Genomic DNA, 24,715 nt, shown 5'->3' with positions numbered 1-24,715 from the left:
TGGAGAAAATGTGAGCAAGAGCCCACCTGTTGTGATTTCCTTGGGAAAGACAAGGCAAGGCATGTTGGGCTGGTTTAGGATTTGCTAGTTTGCTAATCCCAGTGGGCTCTAGGGTATAGGAGATCCGTCCCTGATTGTCTGGTATATGGTTCTGGGGTGATTAAGACACGGGAATAGGGGCATAGAGAGGGAGAGCCCAAGAGAGGAAGTGGTTGAGGGTGTGGGCTCTGGATTGGTTGGCATTTAAAAGATGATCTTGCAGGCAAATTTTCTCTCTAGAAATTGGCTAGCTCTGGGAAGTGTTGTCCGTCCAGGGTCAGCAAGGCCCCAGGATGTCAAAGCATCAGATATGGAAACAAGAAAATGTGGTTGTTACATAAATACAATGCATGAATCTCATGCTGAAGAAAGAATAGGAAGAGGCTTAATTCATGTGACAAACACTAGGGTTTGGTTTGGTTTTGTTTGATAATGGTTTAATGAATCAACAGGATGATATTTGCTCTTCATGTACCAACTTGTCATCACTTGGGTCCCTGCTCAAAATTCACCTCAAAATTCACCTCCTATTCAAAACTCCCCTGGGTTACTTAGTCAGTTAAACATCTTACTCTTGCTTTTGGCTCAGGTCATGATCTCAGGGTCATGGGATGGAGCCTGTGTTGGGCTTTGCTCTCAGTGGGGAGTCTGCTTGACATTCTCTCTCTCCCTTTCCTTCTCCCTCTGCCTCTCCCCACCAAAATAAATAATTTTTTTTTTTAAAAAGTCACCTCCTAGGGGCACCTGGGTGGCTCAGTGGTTTAGCGTCTGCCTTTAGCTCAGATTGTGATCCCAGGGTTCTGGGATCGAGGTCCCATATCAGGATCCCTGCAGGGAGTCTGCTTCTCCCTCTGCCTATGTCTCTGCCTCTCTCTGTCTCTCATGAATGAATAAATAAGAGCTTTAATAAATAAAAAAATAAAATTAAAATGTCGCCTCCTCAGAGAGGTCCTCCCTGACCACCCTGACCAATACCTGTCCCCATTCCCAGCCACTCCCTATGACATTTCACTGTTTCATGTCCTCCTGGCACTTCTTTATCTGAAATTATCTGAGGCATTTACCTGTCTGCTGTTATAAACATCTGTCCCCCCTGCTAGAATGTAAGCTATTATTTACCTCTTTATACCTAGTATCTAGCACATCACTGGTACACTGTACGAGCTCAATAAATATTTGCCAAGTGGACAAATGCAGAGTTAAAATAGAGGTAAAGATAAAGCCCTGTCCTTCTATGTTGGCGGCTAGGGTTTAGCTCCAGCTGAGGTCTGGTTCTCTGGGAGGGCCTTGCTTTCAGCAGCAGCCAGATGGGGAAGGAAAGCCTCCAGTGAAAAACAGAGTGCATAGGAGGACTGTGGCTTCCTCAACCCTAATAATCTAAAGAAGACTTTGATCAAAGGCCAGACCTGGACAGCACTCTTAGGCTTAGCCCTTGACCAGCCCAATTTTGGCTGGTTATACCGCAGTCCACTTATGACCTGCTGGGTATACATGGAGATCAGCTCCTCTGGCTTGCTTATAATGTTGGTCCCATCTGTGACGGTTGCTTATTTGTGTCAACTTGACTAGGCTATGGTTATTCAACCTACGCTAGGTTAGTCAACTAACTACTGACCTAGGTGTTGCCATGAAAGCATTTTGTAGATTTCATCAACATCTCTAATCGGCTGATTTAGAGTAACAGAGATTACCCTCGATAATCTGGGTGGACCTCAACCAATCAGTTGAAGGTCTTAACAAAGATCAGAATTTCTCCAAGGAGGAAAAAATTCTGTCTCAGGATTGCAGCATCAGCTCCAGCGGCAGAATTTCCAGCCTGCTTGCCTGCCCTACAAATTCTGCTCTTGTCATTCCCTACAATCGCATAAGCCAGTTCCTTGAAACAAATTTCTTAACACACATACATGTCCTGTTTCTTTGAAGAACCCTGACTGATATGCTGCCCTGGCTTTTGAGGGGCATATGCTCCAGGATGCTTTTGTTCTGGACCCTGCCTTCAGACAAACTGTCCTTCTCATTCTTGATTAAATCCTGTGCATTAATGTGGGGTCTCAGCCTAATGGGCACATCTTGGGGCAGGTCCTCCCTGACCACCTATGCCACATTCAGCTCCACTTCGTGAGGTGAACAACTTCATTCCCACGGTAGGAGAGATCCAGTCTATCTTACCTTCACCCTCCCAAACACCTAGCTCCCGGCAGCGCTAGCAAGTGGTAGGTGCTCATAAGTATCCGTTGAATGCATACAGGGTTGCAAGTTTACGCACACCCTTCAGATGTACAAAATGCAGCTTCTTTAATTCACTAACCAAGCTGATCTCCCTGTGAGCACTCCACTCTGCTGAGTAGTAAAAGGGAAAATATTAAACTCTACTTCACTGTGTCATCCTCTTCTCGTTTAAATAGTCTCTTTCAGGGGGAAAAATTAATATATATGAAATAACAAGTGTTTCTAGGGGCAAGAGCATAATCAAAGTACTTCCCCTTTTCCTATAACTCAGCACTAAAGTTTTTTGTGGCTCTATAATTTCTGGCTACTTTGTCTTCACTGGGCATTAGAAATGTTATTTCTTTTTTTTTAATAATAAATTTATTTTTAAAAAATAAATTTATTTTTTATTGGTGTTCAATTTACCAACATACAGAATAACACCCAGTGCTCATCCCGTCAAGTGCCCCCCTCAGTGCCCGTCACCCATTCACCCCCACCCCCCGCCTTCCTCCCCTTCCACCACCCCTAGTTCGTTTCCCAGAGTTAGGAGTCTTCATGTTCTGTCTCCCTTTCTGACATTTCCCACACATTTCTTCTCCCTTCCCTTATATTCCCTTTCACTATTATTTAAAAAGATCCAAACAAAATGATTTGGAAGCCACCTCTAACCTTGTACACTGACTTCAAAAGACACTCTTTGGTTTATTTGGTTTTCAGTTCCCATAAAATTCATATGGTTTTCAGTTATGTTTTTCTAATACATCTAATACAGAAACATGAAAATTCTGCTTATGTTCTTTGTTTAACATTTTTAAAATTCTGATTAAATTTTAAGGTTTCCTAGGGAAAGTGCTCTAAACAACTGTGTTGACATAGAATGTTACATTTTAAAAGCACTAAAATTGAAGCTTCCATTGGGGATTTTTTATTTATTTAAAAAAAATTTTTTTAAAGATTTTATTTATTTGTTCATGAGATACAGAGAGAGAGAGAGGCAGAGACACAGGCAGAGGGAGAAGCAGGCTCCATGCAGGAAGCCCGACGTGGGACTCGATCCCGGGACTCCAGGATCACTCCCTGGACCGAAGGCAGATGCTCAACTGCTGAGCCACCCAGGCGCCCACCCCCCCTTTTTTTAATTGGGGATTTTTAAAATTAGGTTTTATAGATTTTTGATATGCTTCATAGAGACTATTTCTGTAAAAAGAAAGATATCTTTTATTGCTTTAATATGTATTTACTTAATGTATTCACTCATGAGAGAAACAGAGAGAGAAGCAGAGGCACAGGCAGAGGGAGAAACAGGCTCCCTGCGGGGATCCTGATGTGGGACTCAATCCCGGGACTCCAGGATCATACCCTGGGCCAAAGGCAGATGCTTACCCACTGAGCCACCCAGGTGCCCTGAAAGGTTTCTTTTAAATTACTTGATTTCTTTTGGATAAATGCTTAGATTTTTCAACCATGTCACTTCAGTATTGGCCTCCTCCCTTTTCTTCCTGCCTTTATTATTTTTTTTAATTTATTTTTTATTGGTGTTCAATTTACTAACATACAGAATAACCCCCCGTGCCCGTCACCCATTCACTCCCACCCCCCGCCCTTCTCCCCTTCTACCACCCCTAGTTCGTTTCCCAGAGTTAGCAGTCTTTACGTTCTGTCTCCCTTTCTGATATTTCCCACACATTTCTTCTCCCTTCCCTTCTATTCCCTTTCACTATTATTTATATTCCCCAAATGAATGAGAACATATAATGTTTGTCCTTCTCCGATTGACTCATTTCACTCAGCATAATACCCTCCAGTTCCAACCACGTTGAAGCAAATGGTGGGTATTTGTCATTTCTAATAGCTGAGTAATATTCCATTGTATACATAAACCACATCTTCTTTATCCATTCATCTTTCGTTGGACACCGAGGCTCCTTCCACAGTTTGGTTATCGTGGCCATTGCTGCTATAAACATCGGGGTGCAGGTGTCCCGGCGTTTCATTGCATCTGTATCTTTGGGGTAAATCCCCAGCAGTGCAATTGCTGGGTCGTAGGGCAGGTATATTTTTAACTGTTTGAGGAACCTCCACACAGTTTTCCAGAGTGGCTGCACCAGTTCACATTCCCACCAACAGTGTAAGAGGGTTCCCTTTTCTCCTCTCCAACATTTGTTGTTTCCCGTCTTGTTAATTTTCCCCATTCTCACTGGTGTGAGGTGGTATCTCATTGTGGTTTTGATTTGTATTTCCCTGATGGCAAGTGATGCAGAGCATTTTCTCATGTGCATGTTGGCCATGTCTATGTCTTCCTCTGTGAGATTTCTCTTCATGTCTTTTGCCCATTTCATGATTGGATTGTTTGTTTCTTTGGTGTTGAGTTTAAGAAGTTCTTTATAGATCTTGGAAACTAGCCCTTTATCTGATACGTCATTTGCACATATCTTCTCCCATTCTGTAGGTTGTCTTTGAGTTTTGTTGACTGTATCCTTTGCTGTGCAAAAGCTTCTTATCTTGATGAAGTCCCAATAGTTCTTCCTGCCTTTAATGTCATCTGGGGTCGAAGTGGTGTCTTAGCTCGGGTGTCATTAACAGAGTACCGAAGATAGGGAGGGGGACTTCACAGCCATTCACCTTCTCACAGTTCTGGAGGCCACAAGTCCAAGATCAGGGTGTTGGCACACTCAGGCTCTGGTGAGAGACCTCTTCCTGGCTTAGAGACCGCCACCTTCTTGCTGTGTCCTCACACGGGGGCCAGTCGAGGTAGAGAGAGCTCTAACTCTTCTTGTAAGGACACTTATCCTATTGTGAGGGCCCTGTGCTCAGGTCCTCTTCCAAATCTAATTATGTCCCACAGACCCTACCTCCAAATACCATCGCGTTGGGGGGCAGGACTTCAACATATGGATTTGGGGGAGGGGGCGGAATTCGGTCCATAGCAAGCATTTTAGCTGACCTCATGGTGGCAGGATGGGCAAGGGACCCCAGAATTATGCTCGTTCCTCTAGATGTGTGCTGTTTCCTGCTGTGATCTTCTAGCATTTTCTAGTCCCTTTGCCGGTAAACTGCTGAAATGTGACTGGCCCCATCTGGCCTTCTGGGATGACACATTGGCACCTGGCCCTGGACCCTGGCAGGTGGCTGTCTCATTTGGTTCTTCCTGGGCCTCTACTGGCCCACAGAGTCTCTGAAGCTCCCCCTTCCCACAGGCCCCAAACACCTAGGGACCTCTTGCAAGCATGTGTGGGCCTGTTTACAGGGTGAGCCCTTGGTAGGCATCTGGGAACCTAAATTTCTGGAAGGTTCCCACCACTAACTGGTAAGAGTGGCTTGCTGGGCCTAAACTGTTTCTACAAAGGATATGGTTTATGCTGAACACATGATTTCCTTCTGGAAGCCTGGGATTTAGATACATGTCAGGCAGAGGGTACTGTGTAGTGGGCCCCCAATAAAAACCCCGGGGCATTGAGTCTGTAATGAGTTTCCCTGATGGACACCCCCTTACACGTGTTATCACAACATGTTGCGTGGGGAAATTAAGCATGTTTTGTGTGACTTTGCAGGCAGAGGACTCTGGAAGCTTGTGCCTGGCTTCCTTGACTTTGTCCCATGCACCTTTGCCTTTGGTAATTTTGCTTGGGATCCTTTCGGTGTAATACATCGTAGCTGTGGACCCACATGCTGGGTCTGTGGGTCCTCCTGTGAATCACTGAACCTGGGAGTAGACTTGGGGACCCCTCCCCAACACAGCCCTACCTCATCTGGCCCAGGCATCTTTCTGACCTCATCACCCATTGCCATCCCCTGCTAATTTCCCCAGACTCACGAATCCATGCTGCTGCTTCTGTCTGGAGGGCTCTCCCCATCACTGGCTTCCTCACGTGGCTCAGGGCTCTGCTCTGACACCTGCATCAGGGAAAACTTGACTGCCACCACGTAACATTGCACCTGCCCCATCATTCTGTGTGCCCTCACTGCACCTGTTTCTCTTGTTAGCACTTAACACTACTTGATATGTTTATATTTACTGCCGTCTTGACTGCCTGTCCACCCCCAACTGCCTGCACCAGAATGAAACTGCCACGAAGCAGTAATTTTTTGTTTCCTTCCTATTTTGAGCAAACCATCCCGAAAGGATGCCTGCGAGAAATAACATGATGTCTGGGATTTGCTTTAAACTTTATTAAATAAAAAAAGATACGCTGCCATGACCAAGAGCACCAAGAATTCACTTGCGAGACTATGTAATGCAAAATGTCTGTGTGACTTTACGCACTTATTACATCATAAAGACAGGTTCTCGTGTGATAACTTTATAGGTACTTTATTTATATGTATTTTCTAAATTTACCATGAAAAGTTTCAAACAAAAGTAGAAAAGATAGTATAATAAATTTCTATAAAACAAAATGTGGAGCAAGTCATCACCAAGATTGTGTCATATTTGTTTTCTCTTTTCCTGCTTCACTGTAATATTTTCAAGCACATTTCAGATTTCATGCCATTTTACTCCTACATACTTCATCATGTATCTCTAAAAATTATGGACATTTTCTTACATAACCACGGGCCATTTACCACACCTACCAAAATTAACAATAATTTTTGGAATCATAACACCCAGACCATAATAAAAATCCCCTGGTTGTCTTAAAAAGCCTTTCTACATTTGTTTTGTTGGAGTCAGAATCCACACAAATTCCACACATGTTCTTTTGTTCTGTCTCTTGAGTCTTTGTTAATCTAAAACAGTCCCCTTTCATTTTTTGTTCAGTCAGTTATTGCATATGTTTTAAACTAAAATGTTCATTTCAGAAGCACAGATTAGAACGGGGGACAAAAGCAAAATTTTCATGTACGGTGGAAACAGGGTCTTGTTAAAAACATGAGAAATGCAGAATTAGGGAGAAAGGATCTCACTGGTTTCTCGCACAGAGCTTGTGGAGTGGGCCCTGGACCGAATTACGATCTGCTTTCTGCTTCTCTAAAGATAACAATGATTTTAATTTATGTACTTTCGTAGGTGCTGGTGGTGGTCTCTGACTCTGGAACATTTAGTTTAGTACCTGGTACCCAGAAGGCTCTCTGTAGACAGTTGAAAATTCAGACAATTTCATCAAATGATACTCTGAAACATTACAGCAGTTTGGTCTTCACCACTTCACATTGAATATGATGGTCAGTGGGAAGGAGAGGCCGCGGTTCTGTCACAAATTTGGTGCTTTGGCCGTAGGTCCCTGGGCAAATTGCAAATCTCTCAGGTCTTGTTTCCTCATATACAATGCTTTACAAAAATAAAATTTAAAATACAACCATCTTTGTTGTCCATTTTCCCGATACCCTGTTTTGTACAATATGGTTTGGAAAATGCTATCTTTGGATGACTTTACTCTCAGAAGAGTGATTGGATCAGAAATCTGCATTTTGTGAGTTGCATGGTTTTCCTCTTTGACCCCCAACCCCAACCCCCACCCTTTTGGCACTTAGCAAAAAAAATGTAAAAACTGCAGCATGTCTCAGGTGTGGAAAGAGGAAATAATCACAGCGTTGGAACATGCCTAGCACATTAATTAGGACTCTCTGACAAGAAATAGCACAAATCAGATCTGGCTAGCTCTTGTAACAATGGGCTTTATTACTCAGGCATTACAAGAAATACAAAAGCCAGGATACAGCCGCCTTAGAAATGGAACCAGGGGTGGAGGCAGTAGAATCCAAGATTCTGTTTTTTTTTTTTTTTTAAAAGATTTTATTTATTTATTCATGAGAGACACAGACAGAGTGAGAGAGGCAGAGACACAAAGAGAAGCAGGCTCCATGCAGGGAGCCCGAAGCGGGACTCGATCCCGGGACTCCAGGATCAGGCCCTGGGCCGAAGGCAGATGCTCAACCGCTGAGCCACCCGGGCATCCCAGAATTCCTGTTTTGGACTGAACTGTGTCCCGCAAAAGATTGGTCGAACACCTAACTGTGAACAGAACTTTATTTGGAAAGAGGGTCTTTGCAGATGTAATCAAGCTAAGGGGAGGTCACCCTAGAGTAGGGTAGGCTCCAATCTAATATGGCTGGTGTCGTTATAAGAAAAGGAGAAGGAGGGACGCCTGGGTGGCTCAGCAGTTGAGGGTCTGCCTTTGGCTCAGGGCGTGATCCTGGGATCCTGGATCGAGTCCCATATCTGGCTGCCTACATGGAGCCTGCTTCTCCCTCTGCCTGTGTCTCTGCCTCTCTCTGTGTGTCTCTCATGAATAAATAAATAAATCTTAAAAAAAAAAAAAAAGAAAGAAAGACAAGGAGAAGGAGAGATGACCAGAGACAGAGGGAAGAACACCAGGTGAAGACGGAGGCAGAGACTTGAGCGATGTCTTTACAAACCAAGGAACAGGAAGATGGTGACACACTGGAAGCGAAGAGAAAGGCATAGAACAGATTCTCCCTAGATCTTTCAGAGGGTACATCACCCTGCTGACATTTGCTTTCCAGCTTCTCACCTCCAGAACTATGACACAATAGGCTTCTGTTGTTTTTAAGCCATCTTAGTCTAAGACACTTGGATATGGCAGCTCTGGGAAACAAATACACCCTTCTGCCTCTTGCCTCTGCTTCCCTCTGAATATTTGTGTCTGTCTTCTTTCCTACTGCAAAGTCAGTGTCTCTGTTTTCTAGTTCATATGGTAGAAACATCCATCAACAACAGTTTCTGAGTTTACGTGCTACAGCCATAGAGATAGATGACATAGGTTCTCTTCCCTTCTGCTCCAAATTCTTAGGGAAGGGACTTAGGGTCCTCTTGGATTGAGTGCCCATCTCAGGCCCATTGAGTGCTGCCTGATGGGATGGGTTAGGATTGCATTTGTGGAGGAGGTGGGGTCTGATGGTCAAATAATCCAACAGATGTCTGCCAGACACATGGGTTCAATCGAGGAGAGACAGGAGGCCACATGCCACTAGGGTATCCCTAGGAGCCCAGTCCATGAAGTGTGAAAACCCCAAAGAGGCACAGACGAATGACCAGGTAAGGCACCACTTCACAGCAGAATATTTTCTTTTGCCCCACTCCCTACCACCACCTTTTTTTTTTTTTTTTAAGAGAAGGGTGTTTTATTTACATGAATGCTTTAATTGTATGATTTTACTTAATCCTCCAAAAAGCCATGTGAGAAAGCAATTTTCATCTCCACAAATGCAGAAACAAAGGCTATGAAAAATGAAGTTAGATGTTGAGGGTTACACTGCCAGTACATAACTGAACCAAGATAGCACAGAGATAGCACATAATTCTGGTAAATGATGGTGAGTTGGACAGCATGAATTCTGTGGTCTACAAATAAACTCTACAAGTTCTGGGAGTGTTGTTGAACAATATTTGCTTTTATGTGATATCTTTTTTATAAATACTTTGAATTACTTCTCATATATTCCCATTTGACTTTATATATTATCTTAAGATTTTTCAATATAATATAAAAATATTTTTAAAAAATATCTTATTTATTTATTTGACAGAGAGAGAGAGAGCAGAAGCAGGGGGAGCAGGAGAGGGAGAAGCACACCACCTGCTGAGCAGGGAGCCTGATGTGGGGCTCGATCCCAGGACCCTGGGATCATGACCTGAGCCAAAGGTAGATGCTTAACGGACTGAGCCACTCAGGCATCCCTAAAAATATACATATATATATATATGTGTGTGTGTGTATTTTTAAGTTAATTATTTGTTTTTAAAATTATTTTATTTTATTTTTTTAAACAAACTCAAGTATTTATACAGGAATTTATTTTTTTTTAATTTTATTTATTCATTCATGAGAGACAGAGAGAGAGAGAGAGAGAGAGTGAGGCAGAGACACAGGCAGAGGGAGAAGCAGGCTCCATTCAGGGAGCCTGATGTGGGACTCAGTCCCGGGTCTCCAGGATCACACCCTGGGCTGAAGGCAGTACTAAACTACTGAGCCACCCAGGCTGCCCTAAAAAGTATTTTTAAGAAGACAAAATAATATTCATGTTCTAATCTTTCAGAACTACTGGTTTTAATGGATATGTATTTTGAATATTTCTACTTTCTTTTAAATATCAAAATTTTAAGTTATAGTACATTAGAGAATCAGATTAGGTTGAAGTCAGATTTTAGATTTCATTTTGTTTTATTTCTCTACCACTTACTTTGTGATTTCCATTTTGCTCCCATGTCATCCTCCTTGACTGTTTTCTCAGATTTCCTAACATACAGTATTTTGTGTGTATCCTAAGTGTAGTTTTGAACACAAAGCAGAGTCGCCATTTTACAGGCCCCTATTCTGTGTTTTGGTGTCTTGATCCCTCTATGCTCCACAAACCGGGTCCCAAATATTCTGCTTTAGGAAAAAAATCAGTTTAGGGACACCAAAGACAAAGGCTATTGTCTTCAATTACCAACAAAGAGATGATGAGGTCAAGGGGATCAAGCAACCTGCTCTATTAGCTACTAAAACTCTCCCCCCTGTCTTAAGGGTCCTCATCACTAGACCAGTGCTTCTGCAGTGTCTTTATCTATTCACCCAACATGGCTCCCCCTGCAAAGGCAGGGCAAGTGAACACAATGAGAACCCCAAAATGTGGCAGGATTTTGCCACCATGGCACTGAGGAAAGGCTGGGAGGTGACATCTGCAGGTCATACCCTCATCTGATGTTTCTCAGTCCACTTAGTGTTTGCTAGCCTTTGAACAATATGCCCAAGAAACTACAAGCCAAGCCAGTGGTCACTCAAGTGGACTCTGCAGTGTCCCTAGAAGACAGGGTCTCTTTACTGGGCAGGACTAGACACTGAAGGCTCCTGGGTGCCTCAGTTTCAGTCACAGATGAAGTGAGAAGTTATATGAACACAAAGACACAAAGACTAAAGGAAAACTCTTTTACTTCTAGAAGCAGTGTTATGAATCGGGTTGTGTCCCCCTAAAATTCGTAGGTTGAAGTCCTAAACCCTAGTACCTCAGAATGCAACTATTTAGTGACAGGGCTTTTATTTTATTTTTTTATTTTTTTAAAGATTTATTTATTTATTTATTCATGATAGACATAGAGAGAGAGAGAGAGAGGCAGAGACACAGGAGGAGGGAGAAGCAGGCCCCATGCCGGGAGCCCGACGCAGGACTCGATCCCGGGACTCCAGGATCACACCCTGGGCAAAGGCAGGCACTAAACCGCTGAGCCACCCAGGGATCCCCCAGTGACAGAGCTTTTAAAGAGGTGACTGGGTATAAATGAGTCATTAGGATGGGCCCTAATCAAGTAACACTGGTGTCCTCATAAGAAGAGAAGATTTGGACACAGACACACACAGAGGTAAGATGATGTGAAGACACAGGAAGAAAATGGCCACCTACAAATGAAGGAGAGAGGCCCCAGAGGAAACCATCCCTGCCAATGCCTTGAGTCTAAGGACTTCCAGGCTCCAGACTGTGAGAAAATTAATTTTTGTTCTGCCCCCAGCCTTTGGTCCTTTGTTACAGCATCCTGAGCAAGCTCACACACAAAGGTGAGCCTCATGTTTGAGGGCACTTAAATTAACATCAAATTAGAAATAAACAAACATTGCAATTTGGGGTTTGCAAAATTGGCTCTCTGTCACATCATCTATTCTTCCTTCCATATGGCAGAGATACGACTTACTGTGGATGACTCAGTAGCATGAAAAGCAGAGAAACCCATTCCTTATTATCCTGACTGCAAGTCCTGGGAGTCCCCAGCCTCAGTCCTTGGATGTCTAGCTTCACTCACTCTCTTGGTGAGCTCCTCGGTCCTTGGCATCAAATGTCACCTAGATGCTTTTAACTTCTAAGTCAGCTCAGGCTGCCACAACAAAGTACAACAGACTGGACAACTTGAACAGCAGACATTTATTTCTCACCATTCTGGTTCCTGGAAGCCCAAGGACGAGATGCTGGCTGATTTGTTTCCTGCTGAGGACTCTGTCAGGCTTGTCGATGGCTACCTTCATGCTGTGTCCTCAGATGGCCTTTCCTTGGTACCTGCATATGGAGAGTGGGGGCGGGGGGGTTGTCTCTCTCTCTCTCTCCCCCTTCTTACAAAGGCATGAATCCTATCCTGGTGGCCCTCCCTCATGTCCTCCTCAATCACCTCCCTAATCTAGAGCCCCATCTCCAAATATCGTCACATTGGGGATTAGGGTTTCAAAATATGATGTGAACATTCAATCTATAACAATTTCTAAATTGTTAACTCTAGACTGGACCTCTCCCCTAAGACCATACATCTAGCTGTCTCTTGGCATTTCCTCTTAGATACTGAATGGACAACCCAAGCTCAGCATGATCAACACGGAACCTATCTGTTCCCCAAACCTCTTTTCGCTAGTCATCTCTAACTCAATAAATGGTAATTCCACTCTTCCAGTTGCCAAACAAACTTAAATCATCCTTGGCCCCCTATTCCTGTCTCCCTCACATCCACATCTGGTCTGTCAGTGAATCCTCTTGGCCCTGCCAAACTCTGGCAACTTCCTGCCACCTGTATCATTACCCCTTGATCCACACCACCATCATCTCCTGCCTGGGCTACTGCGTCCACCCCTTTTTCAACTCTTGATACAACAACCAGAGAGCTCCTGCTTTCATGAGTCACATGGTGTCCCTCCTCTGTTTAAACTCTCCAAACATTGCCCATCTCACCCCGAGTCAAAGCCAAAGTCCTGTCATTCTCTTTCATTCTTCTTCCTTCACTTCTGTGTCCCCAACCCCTGTGAGTCTAGCCCTGGGCCTTTCTGCCCCAGACATACCAGCTTCATTGCTAGTATCAGACATACCAGGAACTTTCTGTGGCTTTCCCCTCTCCCTATACTGCTCCCTCTCACCCAATAGCCATACAGATGGTTCTTATATTTCTTATAAATGGATATTTCTTTTTTTAAAAAAGATTTTATTTATTTATGAGAGAGAGAGAGAGAGGCAGAGACATAGGCAGAGGGAGAAGCAGGCTCCATGCAGGGAGCTGATGTGGGACTCGATCCCAGGACTCCAGGATCACGCCCTGGGCTGAAGGCGGATGCTCAACCGCTGAGCCACCCAGGTGTCCCTAAATGGATATTCCTTGTAGTTCTCCATCACTGTCTTCTGTTTTGTTTTTTTCTGGATTTGTCCCTTCTCATAAGGCCTTCCTGGCCACCCTATCCAAAATTGCAAGCCCTGAAGGCACTCACTCCCTTCCTCCTGTATTATTGTTTATTCTCTTTAGAATTCTTTATCATCTCAATCACTACAGATTTTGCACATATACTATGCATATTCTGTCTTCCCCAACACTAGAATATAAGCTTTTATTTTATTTAAAATATTTTATTTATTTATTCATGAGAGACACAGAGAGAGGCAGAGACACAGGCAGAGGGAGAAGCAGGCTCCCTGCGGGGGAGCCCGATGCGGGACTGGATCCCAGGACCCCAGGATCATGTCCTGAGCCAAAGGCATATGCTCAACTACTGAGCTACCCAGGTACCCCTAGAATAGAAGCTTCTTGAGGTGAAGCATTTTTATCTGTTTTATTCTCTATTCCTAGTGTTTAAAAGAATAGTTGGTGCATAGTAGGTGCTCAATAAATATTCAGTCCTTGACTAAGTCATATCGTTCTGTCTCTAGTTCTCTTCTGTGGATGGAAAAGTGAGGAGATGGTGGGTGTGGTAGATACAAAAATGCACCCTCCACCTCTGCAAAGATGTCCACATCCTGATCTCTAGGACTTGTGATTATATTGTCACGTACTAAAAAGGACTTTGCAGACATGATTAATTTAAGGATCTTGCCCTCAGGAAATTATTCTGGATTATCCTAGTGGACCAATGTAATCACAAAGGTCCTTATAGGGGCACCTAGGATCAAGTCCCGCATCAGGCTCCCTGTGTGGAGCCTGCTTCCTCCCTCTGCCTGTGTCTCTGTCTCTCTCTGTGTGTGTCTCTCATGAATAAACAAATAAAATCTCTCTCTCTCTCTCTTTTTTTTTAAAGTCCTTATAAAATGGAGGCAAGAGAGTTAGAGTGGGAGAAGAAGGTGACCAAGGACATGTGATGTTGGGGTAATGTGGCAAGGAACTCAAGCATCCTCTTGAGATTATAAAAAAGGTAGAAAACAGATTCTCCCCTAGAGCCTTCAGAGAAGGTAAGCCTTGCTGACACCTTCCCACCCCCCAGATTTATTGAGATATACACGACAAATACAAATTATATGTATTTAGCATATACGACATGATGATTCAGTACCCCCATACATTGTGAAATGATTATCACAATCAGGTTAACACATCCATCACCTCACATAATTACTTTCTTCTGTGTGTGGTGAGAATTTGTCTTAGCAAATTGCAAGTATACAATCCAATGTTGTTAACTGTAGCCACCGTGTTGGACATTTGATCCCCAGAATTTTATTCATCTTATAACTGACAGTTTGTATCCTATGCCCAGGAGTGGGAATCACTGGGTCACATGGTAGTTCTATTTTTTATTTTTTTGAGGAATGGAAGACTGTTTTCCCAAGTGGCTGTGCCAGTTTCCATTTCCACAAGCATTGTGCAAGGGTCCCGTTTTCTGCATATCCTCACTAACACTTGTTAACTCTTGTTTTTGTTTTTGTTTTGTTTTAGGGGGAAGGGACAGAGGGAGAGGGAAAGAGAGAATCTTAAGCAGGCTCCAAGTCCAGCATGGAGCCTTATACAGGGCTCAATATCATGACTGAGCCAAAGACTCAATCACTGAGCCACCAAGGTGCCCCGAGATATTTGGGTTTTCTGTAGCAGCAGGAGAGAGAGAGAGGTAGTGCCTCCAAAGGAAAGAGAGAAGAGAAGGGATTTCTTTCACGCTAAAAAGGAAAGAAGAGCCTGTGATCCCATAGGTGGCAGGAACCCTGCTTCACCTGTGGTCCTCAGCTTTGCCAACAGAGCCTCTGCCCCTCAGCAGGGCATGGAGAGAGCAGAGCTATAGCCCAGGACAGGAATGTGGCCTCCAGAGAGTCTCCCTAACACCTTGATACTACCTGACCTGCTGAAACTCTTATCCTGTGAGAGGTGTGGATGAGGGAGTGAGGGAAGCACACACCTACTCACCCCCAATCCCTCCACACCTGGGGGTGAGTTTCTTCCTGCCTGGAGGGATGAAGTTTGGAATAGACATTTATTTAGATGATATTTTTTGCACAACTGAATTTGGAAACAAATATAGAATTGTTTCTACCATTGAAAAAAATCAAAGTCGCAAGTTAATTACAGTGCGGATCTGCTTCAATGACTGATTTGTGAGAACTAAAGAAAGATGTAGGAGTGATCAGCATCAAATTACATTAAGATGGTCAATGAGATCATTTTGAGGCACTAGATGGTGGAAAGTTATTTTGATGACTAGATCACAAACACTGGAATAGAGAATTTTTGAGAAAATGAAAGGTCTTTCCTTGGAAATGCTTTAAAATAAGAAATTGGTATCCTCTGTCCTACAAGAAGGCTGTGGGATTGACTAGATGCCATTAGAAAGTCCTTATTAGGTCTTCAAATTTACACCAAAGGAAACCAAACTAAATAAAGGGATAGACACACATACAATTCTCAAGTCAGAGAAGGCTTTGGGGAAACAGTGAAGCATAAATCGGAAATTTTGTACTTTTAGGTTGTGGGAAAAATGCTGGAAGCATAAAGGTTGCAAATGGGGGAAGCATGGTCTCAAATTTTGGATAATTAGCTCAGTTTGGAATAGCTTAATGCCAAGAAAATGTGAAGAACATGAAATGGTAGTTTAATGATGGCTAATGATTGTAGAACTGCACATCAATACTCATAAAAAAGAAACACAGGGATATTGGAAGAAAGATATCTATAGTTATAAGTAATTTTGAGCCACACATCCTAATTCCTCTGTTCTTTCAACTTTCGTCCTTAGGCTATGCTTTGTAGTGGATATTATAGGAATGAATGAATGATGATGTATAAGGGCCACTCGGCTATGTAAATAGCGTGAATTCCTTTTGTCAAGGTAAAGGGCTTCTACTTCTGTCCATCCATCCGCCCACCTCCTTGCTCCTCCCAGGAGAATCACTAACTTAATGGGTTGTATGGACAGCAGGTGGAACCATGGGCTCTGAGAGGTTTTATTTCTTCTGTGCTGCCAGTGGACCACAAGGAATATGAGTAAACAACCATAGGGGAGGAATTATGAAAGAATATTAAATGTAGGAAAAGACATTCAAGTTCACCAGTAAGGAGAAAGACATGCAAACCAACATACACTGACATATCATTTTCAACTTATTAGACCGGCAAAAAAGTTAAATGGGGGACACCCCCCCCCCCCTTGCTCTGGTGAGGCAGTGGAGAAGAAGGAACTCTCATATATTGCTGGTTTAAGTGTAAATTGCAACAACCCCCTGGAGGGCGATTTCACAATGTCCATCAATATTATAAATGTGCTGGGATCCCTGGGTGGCGCAGCGGTTTGGCGCCTGCCTTTGGCCCAGGGCGCGATCCTGGAGACCCAGGATCGAATCCCACGTCGGGCTCCCGGTGCATGGAGCCTGCTTCTCCCTCTGCCTGTGTCTCTGCCTCTCTCTCTCTTTCTGTGTGACTATCATAAATAAATAAAAATTAAAAAAAATATTATAAATGTGCAATTCTGATCTTAGGAATTCATCCTGTGGTTGTATTCATGCTTGTGCAAAATGGCACAGACAGGGTGATTCATGGGAGCACTGGCTATAATACGGGATAGGAAATGCCTGTCAATAAATAATTTTAAAAATAATTTCTGGTGCGGAGCACCTGGGTGGCTCAGTTGGTTAAGGTGTCTGCCTTCTGCGGGGGTTATGACCCCAGAATCCTGAGGTTGAGCATCACATGAGGCTCTGTGCTTGGCAGGGAGTCTGCTTCTCCCTCTCCTTCTGTGCCCCCCACCCCTGCTCCTGCTGTCACTCTGTCTCTCTGTCTCTCTTGCTCTCTCAAATAGATGAATAAAATCTTTAAAAAAATAAAAATAAAATAAAAATAATTTCTGGTGCATCGATATAATGGAATACCAGATGTAAAAAAAAATGAGGAAGCACTTTATTTAATTTTCAATTTTTAAAAAGATTTTATTTTATTTGAAAGAGAGAGTACAGAGGGAGAGTAAGAGGGAGAAGGAGGCTCCCTGTTGAGCAGGGAGCCCCATACAAGGCTCAATCCTAGGACCCTGAGATCACTACTTGAGCCAACACTTAACCGACTGAACCACCCAAGTGTCCCTGAGGAGGCTCTGTAATTATTGATATGAAATTATTTCCAAGATTTTTCCCAGAAAAAAAATAGCATCATAAAAGTTCTACATTTTCTTTTCTTTTCTTTCTTTTTTTTTTTTTTAAGAGAAAAAGAGCATATATCTGAATTGGTTTTGATTCCCTAGAAGATAAAGAAGAAACCATCAGCAGTGGTGCCTCTCTGGGGGGTGGGGTCAGGCTGAGGAAACTTGGACTTGGAATCATGTTATGTGTTTTCTTTTGAAAAATTAAAATAGGATGATGGCATCACACTCAGTCAGCCTTGCTGGGGGTTCTGGTATCTTGGGGCCACCTGGAGGGGGTGAGATCCCACTATTTGGATTTAGGTTCTGAGCTCAGCCTCTGCTCCAACCTGGCTCTCCCAGAGCTTGGGATAGGTCTGGAGTCAGTGGTTTGCAACCAGACTGAGCATTAGAATCTCCTGAGGAGCTTTAAAAAATTCTGTTCCCACACTGCACCCCAGACCAACTACATCAGGATCTCTGGGAGGAATAAGAAGTGTCAGCGTTTTTTTTTTTTTTTTTTTTTTTTTTTAAAAGACACCCAAGTGATTCCAATATATACCCAAGTTTGAGAACTGGTGGCCTATATAAAAAATAACTTCCTCATTTCACACATTCATTTTCTGGGTCTCTCTGCCCCTCTGGGACTTCAAAGGTACCTGGGGTGACCAGCAGGGTGTGTTCAGACATTTCTAACTTTGAATGAAGACATCTGTCGCTAGAAATTGTGAAAAATGAACAAAAAAACAGACCTCCAAAATGTCTGCTAGAATATTCGAGTCCTCCAGTTAGAATCAGCTTGACAAATCAAAGATTAATACCAGGTTCATATGTTCCATGACTTTAGAAATTCCTTCCTAAGAAATATGTATTAAAACATATGTATTAGAATATGTGACAAAGATGTTTTCTGTTCATGTTAAGCAAGAGATCTATAATTAATCAGGGAATTAATTGTGTGATAATAGTACTGATCCTAATAATGTTCCTTCCAGTATTTTCTTCTTTTCTTTTTAAAGAAGAAAATAAAACAAAATAAAGATTTTGTTTTATTTGAGAGAGAGAGAAAGCGCGCGCGCGCGAGAGAGAGAGAGAGAGCAAGCAGGGGCAGAGGGAGAGGAGAAGCAAACTCCCTGCTGAGAAGGGGGCCCAACTCAGGGCTCCATCCCAGGCCCCTGAGACTGTGACCTGAGCTGAAATCAGGAGGTGGCTGTTCAGCAGACTGAGCAACCCAGGCATCCCTAGATTTGTATTCTTTATAACAGTTTTATTGAGTTAAACTTTAGATACCATACTAATCACCTATCTTTTAAAAGATCTATTTATTTATTTTAGAGAGAGGGGTGGGGCAGAGGGAGAGAGAGAATCACAAGCAGACTCCAAGCAGAGCATAGATCTCCAGGCAGGGCTCCATCTCATGACCCTGAGATCATGATCCTGAGATCATGACCTGAGCAGAAACCAAGAGTTGGACACTTAACAGAATGAGCCACCTTGGCACCCTCCAATTCACCCATTTAAAGTGTCCAATGCAATGGCTGTTAATATATTTTCAGAGTTCCACAATCAACTTTGGGACATTTCATCACCTCAAAAAGACACCCCACACCCCTTAAGAGTCAGTCCCCACTTCCCTTCAACCTCTAACCTTCCCATCTCTGTAGATTTGCCTATCCTTGAGCTTTCACATAAATGCAATCCTACAATCTGTGATCTGTTGGGACTGGCTTCTTTCACCCTGCATCATGTTTTCAAGGTTCATGGATGTCGTAGCACATGTCAGGACTTCATTCCTTCTTACTGCCAAATACTTTTCCATTACAGATATGTCACATCTGGTTTATCCGTTCACCATTTGATGGACATTCCAGTTGTTTCCACTTTGTGGCTATTATGAATAATGCTCATATAAATACTTGTGTAAGCTTTTATGTGGACATATGTTTTGGGGTGCCTGAGTGGCTCAGTCGGTTAAGCATCCAACTCTTGATCTCAGCTCAGGTCTTTACTTCAGGGTTATGAGTTCAATCCTGCATTGGGCTCCACACTGGGTGTGGAGCCTGCTTAAAAAAAACAACATATGTTTTCATTTCTCTTGGGTATTTACCTAGAGGTGGACTTCATCATTTTATGATACAATTTTCAAGCATACAAGATGAAAACATTTTTATAGTGAATATGTTTCTAGCCACCACCAACATTCTATAATTAACGTCTTATTCTCCTTCCTTTATCACCTCTCTATCTATTTCTCTCTCTCTCACTAACCATCCATCAACTGACCTTCCTTTTAAATCTATTTCAAGGTGAGACGCCTGGGTGGCTCAGTGGTTGAGCATCTGCCTTCAGCTCAGCGTGTGATCCCGGGCTCCTGGGATCAAGTCCTTCCTTGGTCTCCCTGCAGGGAGCCTGCTTCTCCCTCTGCCTATGTCTCTGCCTCTCTCTCTGTGAATAAATAAACAAAACCTTAAAAAAAATCTATTTCAAGGTACATGGCAAAAGTACTCTTCCTCCTCAATAGTTCAGAGTGAATAGCATTTGCCAGAGTTCAATATTTGCTCTGTTTCATTTCTTTTGGGGTAATGTTTACATATAATGAAATGCATAAATCTCAAAGTCTATACTCACTAGGTTTTCACAAAGTCATCTACGTGACCCAAAACTCCGTCAGTACATCATAATCACTCCAGAAGATTTTCTCATGTTGTCCTCACCAGGCGATCTCCACCTTCTGCCCTTCAGAGACAACCTCCATTCTCAGCTTTTCTCTGTGTATTTGGTTTGTGTATCATATAACATCACATAAATAGAAAAGGACAATATGTACACTTTATACGTGTGAAGTTCCTTTCTCAGTAAAATGTTTTTGAGATTCATTAATGTCAGTAGTTTACTTTTTAAAAAAAAAGATTTTATTTATTTTGAGAGAGAGAGAAAGTGAGCATAGTAGGGGGGAGGGGCAGAGGGAGAGGGAGAGGAAGAGGGAGAAGCAGACTCCCCACTGAGAAGGGAACCTGATGCAGGACTCGATACAAGGACCCTGAAATCATGACCTGAGCTGAAGGGAGATGCTTAACTGACTGAGCCACCCAGGCACCCCTAGTTTATTCCTTTTCATTACTGAATTATAAATCCATTGTATATGAGTATCCCATAGCCTACTTTTCCATTCTGTTGATGGGCATCTGTTTGCTCCCTCCACTTCCTATTTATTTATTTATTTATTTATTTATTTATTTATTTATTTATTTTAGTTTTATGAACAAAGCTGTTGTGAACATTTTTGTGCAAGTCTTCTTGTGGACATATGTTCTTGTTTTTCTTGGGCAAATACATAGGAGTGGAATTACTTGGTTTTGCAGTGCGTATATGTTTAACTTTATAAAGAACTGCCAGACTCCCCACCCCCCCACCCCAAGTGGTTGTGCCATTTTACATTTTCATCAGCAATGTATGAGTTTTAGTCGCTCTATCTCCTCATCAAATTTTGATGTTGGTCGTCTTTTAATTTTAGCAATTCTGTTGGATGAATAGTGCATCTCACTGTGTTGTTAATCTATGTTTTTCAGACTAATAAAAAGCTCTTTCATCATTGGTTCTTTGTATACCCTCTTTTGTTAAGTGTTCAAATCTTTTGCCATTTTTTAAAGTTTTACTATCTTGGGCAGCCCCGGTGGTGCAGCGGTTTAGTGCTGCCTGCAGCCCGGGGCGTGATCCTGGAGACCCGGAATCGAGTCCCACGTCAGGCTCTCTGTGTGGAGCCTGCTTCTTCCTCTGCCTGTGTCTCTGCCTCTCTCTCTCTGTCTCTATGAATAAATAAAATAAAATCTTTAAAAAAATTAAAAAAATAAAGTTTTACTATCTTGAATTATAGAGCAGTCTTGAAGAACCATTGATAATATACAAATCTGCTCTATGTTTAAGCAATTCTAAGAGAGGAAAATTTTCTACCTCTCCTTTTTGCATTTTTCTTTTTTGGTATGGCATAAATTCTTACTGCAAGAACTTAATTGACTTTAGATTACTGTCACTTAAGTCCATTTCTCTTGGTTACTCTTCACTCAGATTTAAAACAGAAATATTTTGGGACTCCTGGGTGGCTCAGCAGTTGAGCATCTGCCTTCGGCCCAGGGCACAATCCTTGAGTCCCCGGATCGAGTCCTGCATCGGGCTCCCTGCAAGGAGCCTGCTTCTCTCTCCGCGGGTGTTTCTGCCTCTTTCTGTGTGTCTCTCATGAATAAATAAGATAAAATCTTAAAAAAAAATAAAACAAATATTTAGAGATAATTTGTGATTAGGCATTGCATACTTATGTAAGTTATGCTTGAATGTTTAATGAGGATTACTTCACGGGGGCCCCTGGTGGCTCAGTGCTTGAGCATCTGTTTTTGGCTCAGGTGGTGATCCTAGGGTCCTGGGATCGAGTCCTGCATCAGGTTCCCTGCAGAGAGTCTGCTTCTCCCTCTGCCTATATCTCTGCCTCTCTCTTTGTGTCTCTCATGAATAAATAAATAAAATCTTAAAAAAAAGAAATTACTTCATAAATAATTCTTCCTTTCCCCTTGTATTCTTTTTTAAAAAAATATTTTATTTATTTGTTTGAGGGAAAGAGAGAGAGCGTGGTGGGGGCATGGTAGAAGGAGAAGCTGACTCCCTGCTGAGCAGGGAGCCAGACTGAGGATCCATCCAGGACCCTGAGATCATGACCTGAGCTGACGGCAGATGCTTAACCGACTGAGCCACCCAGGCGCCCCTCCCCTTGTATTCTTAATTTGTATGAAAGGGCAGAGGAATAATTCAACCAAGTACTAGTTTATTGCTACATGTGTCCACCTTCAACTCCATTACTAATGAGCTGAAGAACAGAGCTCTTGCTGAGAAAAGCAATATCCTACTGCTTAGGAAAAAGGTGTGGTTGTGTTTAGGATTTACTTTCTTTTCAAGGATTAAGAACCGTATTTTAGCAGCTGTGATCCCACACAGGAGGATAAAGATGTTAAAGCCCAATTAGTCAAGAAACTCCCCCCACAGATTTGGTGATAATTTGGGGGTTAAGAGGACCAATTGCCCTTAGCTATGCTGAGGGAACAGAAAAGCTCAGAGATGCAGGTGTCCATGTGGGCTAATTGTTTGTCATCCTATCCAGGTAGGGGCAAGTAGATGATTTCTTCTTTAACTTATGCTTTTTTTTTTCTTTTAAGTTTTATTTATTTGAGAGAGAGAGAGAGAGAGAGCACATGTGTATAGGGAGTGAAGAGGAAGGGCAGAGGGAGAGAATCTCAATTAGACTCCCCACTGAGCGTGGAGCCCACCACAGAGCTAGATCTCACATCTGAGACCATGACCTACACCAAAATTAAGAGTCAGATACTTAACCCACTGAGTTACCCAGGTGCCTCCTTTAACTTATGTTTGATAATCTTCCAGCGTGCATTAGCTTTAAGGATCTTTGGCAGCAATTGTTGGGGTGGCGGAGGGGGAATGAACTTTTTTTTCTATTTTTGCTTTAAAATGTGTGAAGATCCAATTTAAAGGAGAGAATAATTATGTAATACATATGGAACTCCTACCATGTATTACTAAGTATCAGAGTTATTTTGCATGGGCCTTCATACATGAGATCAATAAGACAAAGAGTTTTGCTGTTTCCATTGTGCGTATACACGTGGGTATGAGCAGATAGATGATAGATAGATAGATAGATAGATAGATAGATAGATAGATAGATAGTAGATATAGATAGAGATACCCTCCCCAACCCCATTCCTACTTCAGTTCTCAATTTTCTCTTGCAAATGCTTCAAGTAACCATCAACAATGATATACTTTCCCCTTAAGTATCACTTCATTTTTTGATAATCAAAAGGCAAGATCACAGGCCAGATTCAAAATCACTGCACTCTGTGACCTTCCTATGGTTTCCTCCTAAATTTCTCCTTTTGAAGGTGAAGTAGAGGGGCGCCTGGGTGGCTCAGTCAGTTAAGCGTCTGCCTTCAGGTCAGATCATGATCCCAGGGTCCTGGGATCAAGCTCCTTACCAGTCTCCCTGCTCTTGGGGAGCCTGCTTCTACCTCCTCCTGTGTCTCTTTTTATTTATTTTATTTTGTTTAATTTTTTATTTATTTATGATAGTCACAGAGAGAGAAAGGGAGAGAGGCAGAGACATAGGCAGAGGGAGAGGCAGGCTCCATGCACCAGGAGCCTGATGTGGGATTCGATCCCGGGTCTCCAGGATGGCGCCCTGGCCCAAAGGCAGGCGCCAAACCGCTGCGCCACCCAGGGATCCCTCCTCCTGTGTCTCTACCTCTCTCTCTGTGTGTGTCTCTCATGAATAAATAAATAAATAAATAAATAAATAAATAAATAAATAAATAAATAAAATAAATAAATAAATCTTCTATGTATGTATAAAAAGTAGAATGTGTAAGTCTACATTAAATGGAAAATAGACTATAGTGTAGTGAGGGAAAAAAAGGCAGGTTACACAAAGCATGCTAGCGGTTGTTTGTTTTTTTAAGATTTTATTTATTTATTCATTCATGAGAGACAGAGATACAGGCAGAGGAAGAAGCAGGCTCCATGCCGGGAGCCCGACGCAGGACTCGATCCCTGGACTCCAGGATGGTGCCCTGGGCCGAAGGCAGGCGCTAAACCGCGGAGCCACCCACGGATTCCCCTAAATAGATAAAATCTTTAAAAAAAGAATGTATTCACTGAAGTAGTAATAGACATATGTTTTGGCTATTATTACTATTATAGATAGAAAAAACCCCTACAGTTAAAGGTAAAAATTTCAAAGTGATTCTTACCAAGGTGCATATGATTATTTTTCAGAACTTGGCAAAATGATACTAAAATTCATCCAGAAAAAGATATTTGTAAAACTAGGCAGGAAAACATCGAAATTATGGGGTATAAGTTCTTTTAGATAGTAAGATGTTATGGAACTATGAACACAAACATTTTGCTACTGGGACAAGAATAGGCAGATGAGTAGAAAAGAATATGGACTCTACTATATGATAAAATTGGTATTTCAAACAAGTGTAGAAGAGATGGATTATTATAACTATCTGGGTTATTCCTATCCATATTATTATTAATTACAGTCATTATTCTTTTTAAAAAAAAGATTTTATTTATTTATTCATGAGAGACTGCAGAGAGAGAGGCAGAGACACAGGCAGAGGGAGAAG

General features: G+C 42.4%; 1 long non-coding RNA gene across 1 annotated transcript in view; it reads right to left on the bottom strand.

Moving 5' to 3' along the window:
- LOC144287797 (uncharacterized) overlaps positions 1-24,715 on the bottom strand; it is a 68,560-nt gene that overhangs the window by 37,864 nt on the left and 5,981 nt on the right. The window contains exons 3-5 of the long non-coding RNA XR_013355551.1: positions 12,120-12,240; positions 7,305-7,475; positions 6,065-6,144 (exon numbers count right to left, since the gene is read on the bottom strand). This is a non-coding gene — a long non-coding RNA (uncharacterized LOC144287797). The remainder of the gene's footprint in view (positions 1-6,064; positions 6,145-7,304; positions 7,476-12,119; positions 12,241-24,715) is intronic.

This window comes from Canis aureus, chromosome 17 (assembly GCF_053574225.1).
Source record: "Canis aureus isolate CA01 chromosome 17, VMU_Caureus_v.1.0, whole genome shotgun sequence".
NCBI classification, from domain to species: Eukaryota; Metazoa; Chordata; class Mammalia; order Carnivora; family Canidae; genus Canis; species Canis aureus.
Note: the sequence above shows the minus strand (reverse complement) of the source record. Positions and strands in the feature narration are given on the sequence as shown.